Below are 8,105 nucleotides of genomic sequence, written 5' to 3'. Positions count from 1 at the left end.
GGGTGGAACTTTGATGGTGCAGAAACAGAAAGGCATGTGGTAGGGGAATCGGGGTGATGGGTGTGAGAGTTTTAAACTGCCCTAAGGAATTTGGCTGCCCTTTCAGCAACAGCTTGTGGTCCTATCAGCCCCTTGCCAGTGGCAAAGGAATGGATCAATAGTCCACATTTTATTTTTAGAAAAGAAAGTGAATTTAAACTGGCAGCTGGGCCACAAAGTGCCACTGAAAGACTTGCCAGGCTTCTGGGGACAGGACATGGGAGAAGAGTCCAAATCAGCCCGGGAGCCTTAGACAAGGAGAGCTGGGCTAACAAAAGCAGTTACTTGCAATGGTCAAATTCAGTGAGGATTCCTGCCAGCTGATCTCATTGCTGACATTGCAGGAATAGGAGCCACAGTCTGATTTCTGCCCTTCTGGTATGTTCAAAATCCTGAGATTTTTGGAGAGGCGGAAATCTCTCTCCTGTGGAAGGGGCTTCCTATCCTTCTTCTAAACAATAGTGTCCACTCTGCCCTCTGATGCATCACAGAATAACTTAATAGCCGACTGTACCAGAAGAGAATTGCTCCATATCTGAGGTTGGGACACAGGCTCTGGGAAATGTACAGAATACACAACACTTCTTTAGTATTTATCTTATAGCACTTTTAAATGTTTGGTTTAGGGTCACACTTACAATGTAAGTTATAATCTTAAGTTTCTAATGATATTGCTACATTTGCCCTTGCTTACACATTAGTATAGTCCTGTAAGAAGCCCCAACAATACAGAATTTCAGCAAATATTATGGTAGCAGTAGTGGTCAATTGCTGTTTTTGTATTACTTGGGTTACATTGTCAGAGTGTCTAGCAGGGCATTTATACCATATTCAGAAAATGAAAATAATAAGATATGTGTACAAATTTTTTTAGATTTCTAGGTAATTAAATAATAAATTACTAATCTTATGGATCATTGAAAGCTGTGATGCGATATATATAGTACAAAACAATTATATAAAGACACACAGCTACTAAAAGTTTACAAAGTAAGACAAACTATGGGAGAGCAATGGTTAGGGCCAGTGCAAATGGTTAGAGATATTGTATTCTTTTAACTCTCTCCATCAGCACTGGGGTCTCTGCTTAGAAAACAGGCCCACTAACCAATACGGGAATTTAACTCCCATAATTGTCGATGGCATTTTTGCAACTGATTCCCTGTGCACTGTATTAAGTCTCCCATGTTTTTCAATACAAGAGATGGCAAAGCTGTTCTGCATGTGGCCAGCAAGGGGCACTCTGAAACCAGAGCACAGCAGCTTCCGCAGTCCCTGAGCTGAATGAACACAGCACCGCACTGACAACTTGTTGCCCCCATTCTGGGACTCAGAGATCCTCTCCCACCCCAGCCACCCAGGGAGGTAGCTCAAAGCAGTATCATACACAGCTTCCATCATTTGCAGGTAGGGTGACCAGATGTCCCGATTTTATAGGGACAGTCCTGATTTTTGGGTCTTTTTCTTATATGGGTTCCTATTACCCCACACCACCTGTCCCGATTTTTCTCATTTGCTGTCTGGTCACCCTATTTGCAGGCCACAGCTAAGTCTGCCAGTGAGCGTCTCTTTTGTGTCTGGCTGAAATCATTACAGCTCTTCTCACTGCACTGAACTCTGATCCCTTCATCAGGGGCCTCTTCGCTAATATACTCACAAGCACACATACGAGGACTAAAACCATCTCCTCTGTGTCATTCACTTACTGAGAACTTCCAGCAGGATTCTCCTGGCTTCATTTTCTACCATATTGATCGTTGCTGCATAGATCCCATTGTCTGTCTCGCACATTTTCCAGCAAGAGGGATCCATTGGCTGGATAGAAAATGACTCTTCCTCCAGAGGGTGCATGGGCAGTTGGATCTGGTGAACCTTTGTGGTACTGCACAATGAAGTGGGACGCGGTGCCATTTAGATATTCCCACTGCAGGAACGTCATCCCCTTTATGTTGTCTGGTGCAGGCAGGAGCACTGAGGATCCCACAGCTGCAGCTTTTCTCTCTAGGGTTCCCTCTGCTTCAGCTGCCCCTTGGAAAATCAGCAACAGCACTGGGCAGAAAGGGAAGAGAAGCCAGAGATGAAAAAGTCTGCAAGTTTTATGCACAAGAGGGCTGTTTAAAGACCCCCAGGGAATACAACGATCATGCCAGGGGGACATGCTGCACCAGTGGATGTACAAGTTGCTAGCTGAGAGCATTTATAAATGGTTCATAACCCCTAACATATTTCCAGCTGTCACCCATACTCCCCTCTTGTGAGAGTGTGAAAAAACGGAGTGCCCTCCATGGGAGCTGTGGGCGACCGGCACCTCCGCAAACCAAGGCATTTTCATGCAGGTGCTTGTTTGGGGGAAGTCCCCTGAGAGTCTTTTCCAGCCTCAGTTACTGACCACCACACCACCAGGTGTACTTCACCACCATTGTGCTTTATTACATCCCTTCCACAGGCCGCAGCCTGCAGTGTTATATACATACTAGTTACAAGCCAGTTTCCCCCCCTTGCTTTGGGAAAAGGGCACAGCATCATTATTGACACCAGCCAGCCCTGCCTTCCTTCAGGCTCCCTCCTCTCCTCCCCAGCACTGCCCTCTGGTTTGCCAATACAGTCCTGGCTGCTGGAACTACTTCTGCCCTATCAGCCCCCAGCTATATCTCTACTCAGTTAATTGGCACCCTTGGCCAACTGCCTGTCTTCCAGTCAGTTCCTAGTTAACGTACACCTGGGGATTTGAGTGACAGGCAGCCGGGTCAGCTCCTAGCTCAGCACTCCCCGTTACAGTGTCTAAAGACAGAGGTAGGTGCCTAGCCTTACGCGCTGAAATTTGAAAATGATAGTGTAAGTGACTTGGCCAATGCCACACAGTGACTGACAGACACTTGATCAACACTTAGGATGTTTTCCCTGGGTATTTATGAGTCTTTCCTCTCTCTCTCTCTCTCTCTCTCTCTCTCTCTCTCTCTCTCTCTCTCTTTAAAAACATTTTTAACCCTTGCTACACATAGAAGAGGTTTATTTCCAACCCGTGCCTGTTTTCCCAGCTCATTCCTACAGCTGGGCATATATTTGTGCTGGACCCTCTTTTTGTTCATTCCCCGGTGAACTGAATGTGTGCCTGTTGTTCCCTGTGTCCCCAGGCCTTTCACGGCCTGGCCTGTAGCACATTTAGGGTTAGACCTGGTTGAAAAATGCACCAAAAAATCATGAAAAATTCTAATTTTTTTAAAAGACGTTTGGATCCTGTGACAACAGTGGGATGGAAAAACTTGCTGCTGTTGCCTTAATGCTGCTGCATCAGAAGTCCTGGGGTTTTCAAAGGAGTGGGCGGGGGCAGGGGGGAATTCAGATCTGCATGATTTTCCAGCAAGGGTGAAAGACATGCCAAGGCCTTGAAGTGGAGCATTTTTCTTACTCTGCTTTATGAGCTAATGCTGTTTGCTGTGACAGTTCATGGTGTGGCATTTTTTAGGATGCTTCGTAGGGATGCTCACTAAGGCTGGGGAGGGATAGCTCAGTGGTTTGAGCATTGGCTTGCTAAACCTAGGGTTGTGAGCTCAATCCTTGATGGGGGCCATTTAGGGATCTGGGGCAAAAATCTGTCTGGGGATTGGTCTTGCTTTGAGCAGGGGGTTGGACTAAGTGACCTCCTGAGATCCCTGACATTCTATTAGCTGGAAAGGAAAACATTAGATATTTAACGTATAAGCCAGATGCTCAGCTAGTGTAAATGCAGGAAACCTTGTTGACTTCAATAGAGTTGTGTCTATGTACTCCAGCAGAGGGTCTGGCTTGCTAGGAATTTTCAGGCAGGGAAGAAGGGGATCATTAGTAGAACCCCCTATGGCTGTGGAAACAATGGCCAAAATCAAATCCCCTGGCACAGATGATATCATGGATACATGCTTTCATCCTGAATACACTTGGCCCCAAAACAGCTGTTTTGTATCCAGAGGGTATGTAGTCGACCCAAATTAAACGTTTATATTGTGGAACACTGATGGCCAGATCCTCAGCTGGTGTTAATTGATTCATTACTTTACTGCATCCAGGTTGAATTTAAACTGGGATTGTGCTGCCCAATCCCCTAGTGCACTTAAAGTCATTCAGATTCACACACAATCCTTCTATTCCCAGGGGCATCGGTTTATGATAATTCTATTTCCTGGCACCTGATTAGCTTTTAAACCAAAACAAGACTTTGCCCCTTACTCCTTGGTTACTTAATTTCCTTAATAGCCTTGAATAGTAGGTTGGAACATATAAAGAGTGTTTTGAAATTCCAAGTAAATTATTTCCATTGGATCATTTTTAGTAATTTTAGTAACTTTTAAAAATATCTAACAGGTTCTTCACATATGCCTGGATCTCCCGGTGGTAGCAATGAGAGATTTGTGCATAGAAAGAAAGCAAAATATTTGAGTTGGGAGCCATCCTTTGTCTCGAAGAGAAGTATTGATTATTATAGTCTCAGTGATTTATTATTATTATTATAGTACATGAACATAATGAACATTAGTATTCAGTTTAGCACAAGATAAGATAAACTGGTTAATTATGTGCAGCTTTTATGGCTGTAATATCCAAGGTCCATCATAGACTCCCATACACAGCACACTAGTTGTGTGGCATTTTAAACAGGTGCTTTCAGCAACAAGCATAACACTGATATCAAAACATCTCTCTGCTGTTTTAGGTGCTGATCCTGCAAAGACTTATGCTTGGGTTTAAGATTAGGCATGTGAATAGTCCCACTGAATTCAATTTGCATGCATATAAATTGAACACTTGTGTAAGACTTATCAGGATTGGGGTATAGTTTTGTACAGACCAACTATCCTTGTGCTCCAGCTCATTCTACCTTTGAACAAAGCAGCAGAAGTTCTTAGCTATTTGTCCTTGTCTTGTCCCAGCAAATAAATTTGTGGTGTAGGGATATTAAAGAAGGTACTAACAGTGATTCCCCCAAGTGACAGTTCCCCTCCCCCATAATTTGTCCCCCACACTTTAAAATCCAACAGTTTCATCAAGTACAAAAATCTCTTGGGTCTTCTGTTAAAAATTGTAAGCTACTGTCTGTAGAAACCATTGATTGTATCTGTCCTGTGAAAGATACTTTATTACTATGTAAAACTTACAAACAAGTTAATTGACTTTGTTCTTGAAGTAATTGATACAGTGTAAACAAACGCTATAAGCCGTTAAGTGACTTTCACTTCATTGTAACAGCAACGGCTCCTAGGAACAGAACCCCACCCTCTGTGATTAAAGGGCCGGGAGTCTCAAATGAATTAGCACACACCCCGAAAGTGGTGAAGACAGTAAATTAAAATATGGTTAAGATATGGAATGTCTGTTGATGAATGCTTGATGTACATGAATGGTTAGGGAGGTGCCAGCCTAAAAAGGGAGTATCCATCGGCCGAAGACAGTGTCAAGTGGACCACCAGACAATCCCCGGAGGGTAAACTGGGATCCACCCCATCACCTGGAAGGATGAGAAACACAAACTGTGGACAGTGTGGAGCCACCAGGAATGTGCCACTTTGGACAGTGTGGAGCCACCAGGAATGTGCCATCTGCTGTTTGAGTCAGCAACAGCAGGATGAAACAGTTCCCATAGACTAACATAGGAATTAATTCCTATAAGAATGGACTCTAAAGACTGAGGACTTTGAGTCCCTGTTTCTGCTGCCAATCTCCAGGAGCATCAGGTGCACCTGACATGGACTTGGCTCCATCCTCATGACCAAGATACCTGGCCAGTAACTTGGCATGAGCAATTTCTAGGCTGGTAACTATAACACCTATATAGAACTTGAATGAATGATTCTGTGAATGAATATATATATATATATATATATATATGTGTGTGTGTGTGTGTGTGTGTGTGTGTGTGTGTGTGTGTGTGTAAGGAATAAGTAGTGATAGGAATAAGTAGTCAAACAAGGTTGTTTACTTTTATCTTTTGCTTTATTATATTTACAGTAAATGTGGCATCTTTGCCTTATCCATCTTAATAAGATCCTGCTGGTTTTTATTCTATTGGTATAACATCTGGACCAATAACTAGGAGCCTGATCCCGTCAATAGCCTTTTAAAATAAGCACACATATAAAATAAAATTGAGGGCCCCATCCTCACCTGGTGCAAACTGGCATAACTCCGAAGGCGTCAAAGGGATTCCACTAATTTACACCCACTGAGGGTCTGGCGCAGTGTTGAGCCCATTGGAGCTGCTCGGGTCCCGCAGGGGAACGAACGGGGCTGGGCTGCCGATGCCTCCGCCCCAGGGCCACTGCACGATAGCACCAGCTGGGCAGCAGCCCAGACGCGACTGGCCAGGGGCTGGGCTGGGCTGGGCGCAGCGTGGGCGCTGCTGGATCCCCGCAGCAGGCCCAGGCTCGGGGGGTTCGGGCCCGGGCGCCAGAGCCGCAGCCGCCGAGCTTGGCCATCAGCCGCTTCCTCCCCCCGCGGCAGTGGGAGCTGCAGCAGCGGCTGCTCCCGAGTCCCGCTGCCCGGGGGGGGTGAGAACAGCCGCCTCCTGGCACCACGTGGGCCGCCCCCCTCCTCTCCCTACTGCCCGACTGAGTCCTGCCTGCTCGGGGCCAGGCCGGACTCTTACTCACCCCGGCCCCGGGCTTCCCCTGCATCTCCCGGGCCTCCCTCCAGCGCTTGCGGAGGGAGGAGGAAGGGTGAGCCTGGGGAAGAGGCGGGGATTCGGGGAGGGAGCCAATGGGGGAGGAGGGGGTGGAGTCGGGGCAGGGGGGGGGGGGGGGGGGCCCTTCCGGGGCTGGAGCACTTCCTTGTTTGTCCCACGTCCCGACCGCACGTCGGTCGAGATGCGGGACAAACAAGGAAATATCGGGACAGTCCCGATAAAATCGAGACATCTGGTCACCCTAGCACTGACTCAAACAACAGTGCTGCCAGGAAGCAGGGAGGGGAAGCAAGGGGCTCCAGACTCAATGCAGAGAGAAAGGGCCTGATAGCTATCTGGATCCTGGGGATGGGGTGGGAGCAGAGCTGCATGATCACGGGTGAAGAATGTGTAGGGGGGCAAATCCCACTTCCCCCAAAGAATAATTTGGTAAAACTCTGAATCTTAGTGGAGATTTCCTCCCTCCAGGCTGATTTTCACAGGTATCTCTGGGGGAGCGGCCTGTGGACTTTATGTGCTAAGTCTCTACAGAACCAATTTTATCAATGAAGTCTCTCACACTGATAGCACAGAAGAGTTAGGGTGTCAAGTTGGATAGCTGGGTATACACAGGGGAACTGGATGAACCTTTGCTTGATTCAGTTCTACAGTCTCAATTCCATGCCCAAACAGAAGAATGTGACCCAGTCCAGATTATTCAATTTGGTCAAAGATCAACATGAAGATACATAAATAAGGAACTTTTTATTGAATGAGGTTATATGACTGGTTGTCTGCGATAGCAGGAGATGGGACTCAATGACCCAGGAGGTCCCTCCCAGTCCTATGTTTATGAGAAGAGCTCTCCAACTAGAGCAGAGGTGAATTTGCCTAATCCCACCACAACGTTTGTGGAAGGTACTGTAGAGATACCTTTTTGATTGCACAGAACAGACAGGCTCCTGGCTCCTGAGCTGTCACATTTCTTGGGTAGAGACCCTTGTCTATCTACCTCCTGGCCTGGTTTTTTCCCGGGTGTAGAGTTCTCTGCCTACACTGTGATATCCCCAGCAAGCCAGTCTGCCCAAATGTCAAGTGTCTGCACTTAGCTTTCTCTCTGAGAGCTCTGAACAGTGGGATTGCCAGCAGTTATAAGTTACCACACAGCTCTTTATAGGCAAGTACATTTATTCTTAAGGTGAAAGCATTACATAGAAAACACATTTAAAACTATAAAAGTTCCTATACACTAGGGTTACCATACGTCCTCTTTTTCCCGGACATGTCCAGCTTTTCGGCACTCAAACCCCCGTCCGGGGGGAATTGCCAAAAAGCAGAACACGTCCGGGAAAATGGCGGCTCTGTTTAAGAGCCGGGCTGCCTGAACGCTACCGGCTTCGGGCAGCCCCGTGCCTCCAGACCCTGCGCCGCC

General features: G+C 46.6%; 1 long non-coding RNA gene across 1 annotated transcript in view; it reads left to right on the top strand.

Moving 5' to 3' along the window:
- Nucleotides 1-2,648: 2,648 nt before the first annotated feature.
- LOC117883141 overlaps nt 2,649-8,105 on the top strand; it is a 33,647-nt gene continuing 28,190 nt past the window's right edge. The window contains exon 1 of the long non-coding RNA XR_004647191.1: nt 2,649-2,832. This is a non-coding gene — a long non-coding RNA (uncharacterized LOC117883141). The remainder of the gene's footprint in view (nt 2,833-8,105) is intronic.

Source organism: Trachemys scripta, chromosome 9 (assembly GCF_013100865.1).
Source record: "Trachemys scripta elegans isolate TJP31775 chromosome 9, CAS_Tse_1.0, whole genome shotgun sequence".
Taxonomy (NCBI): Eukaryota; Metazoa; Chordata; order Testudines; family Emydidae; genus Trachemys; species Trachemys scripta.
This window is presented reverse-complemented; position numbering and strand designations above follow the sequence as displayed.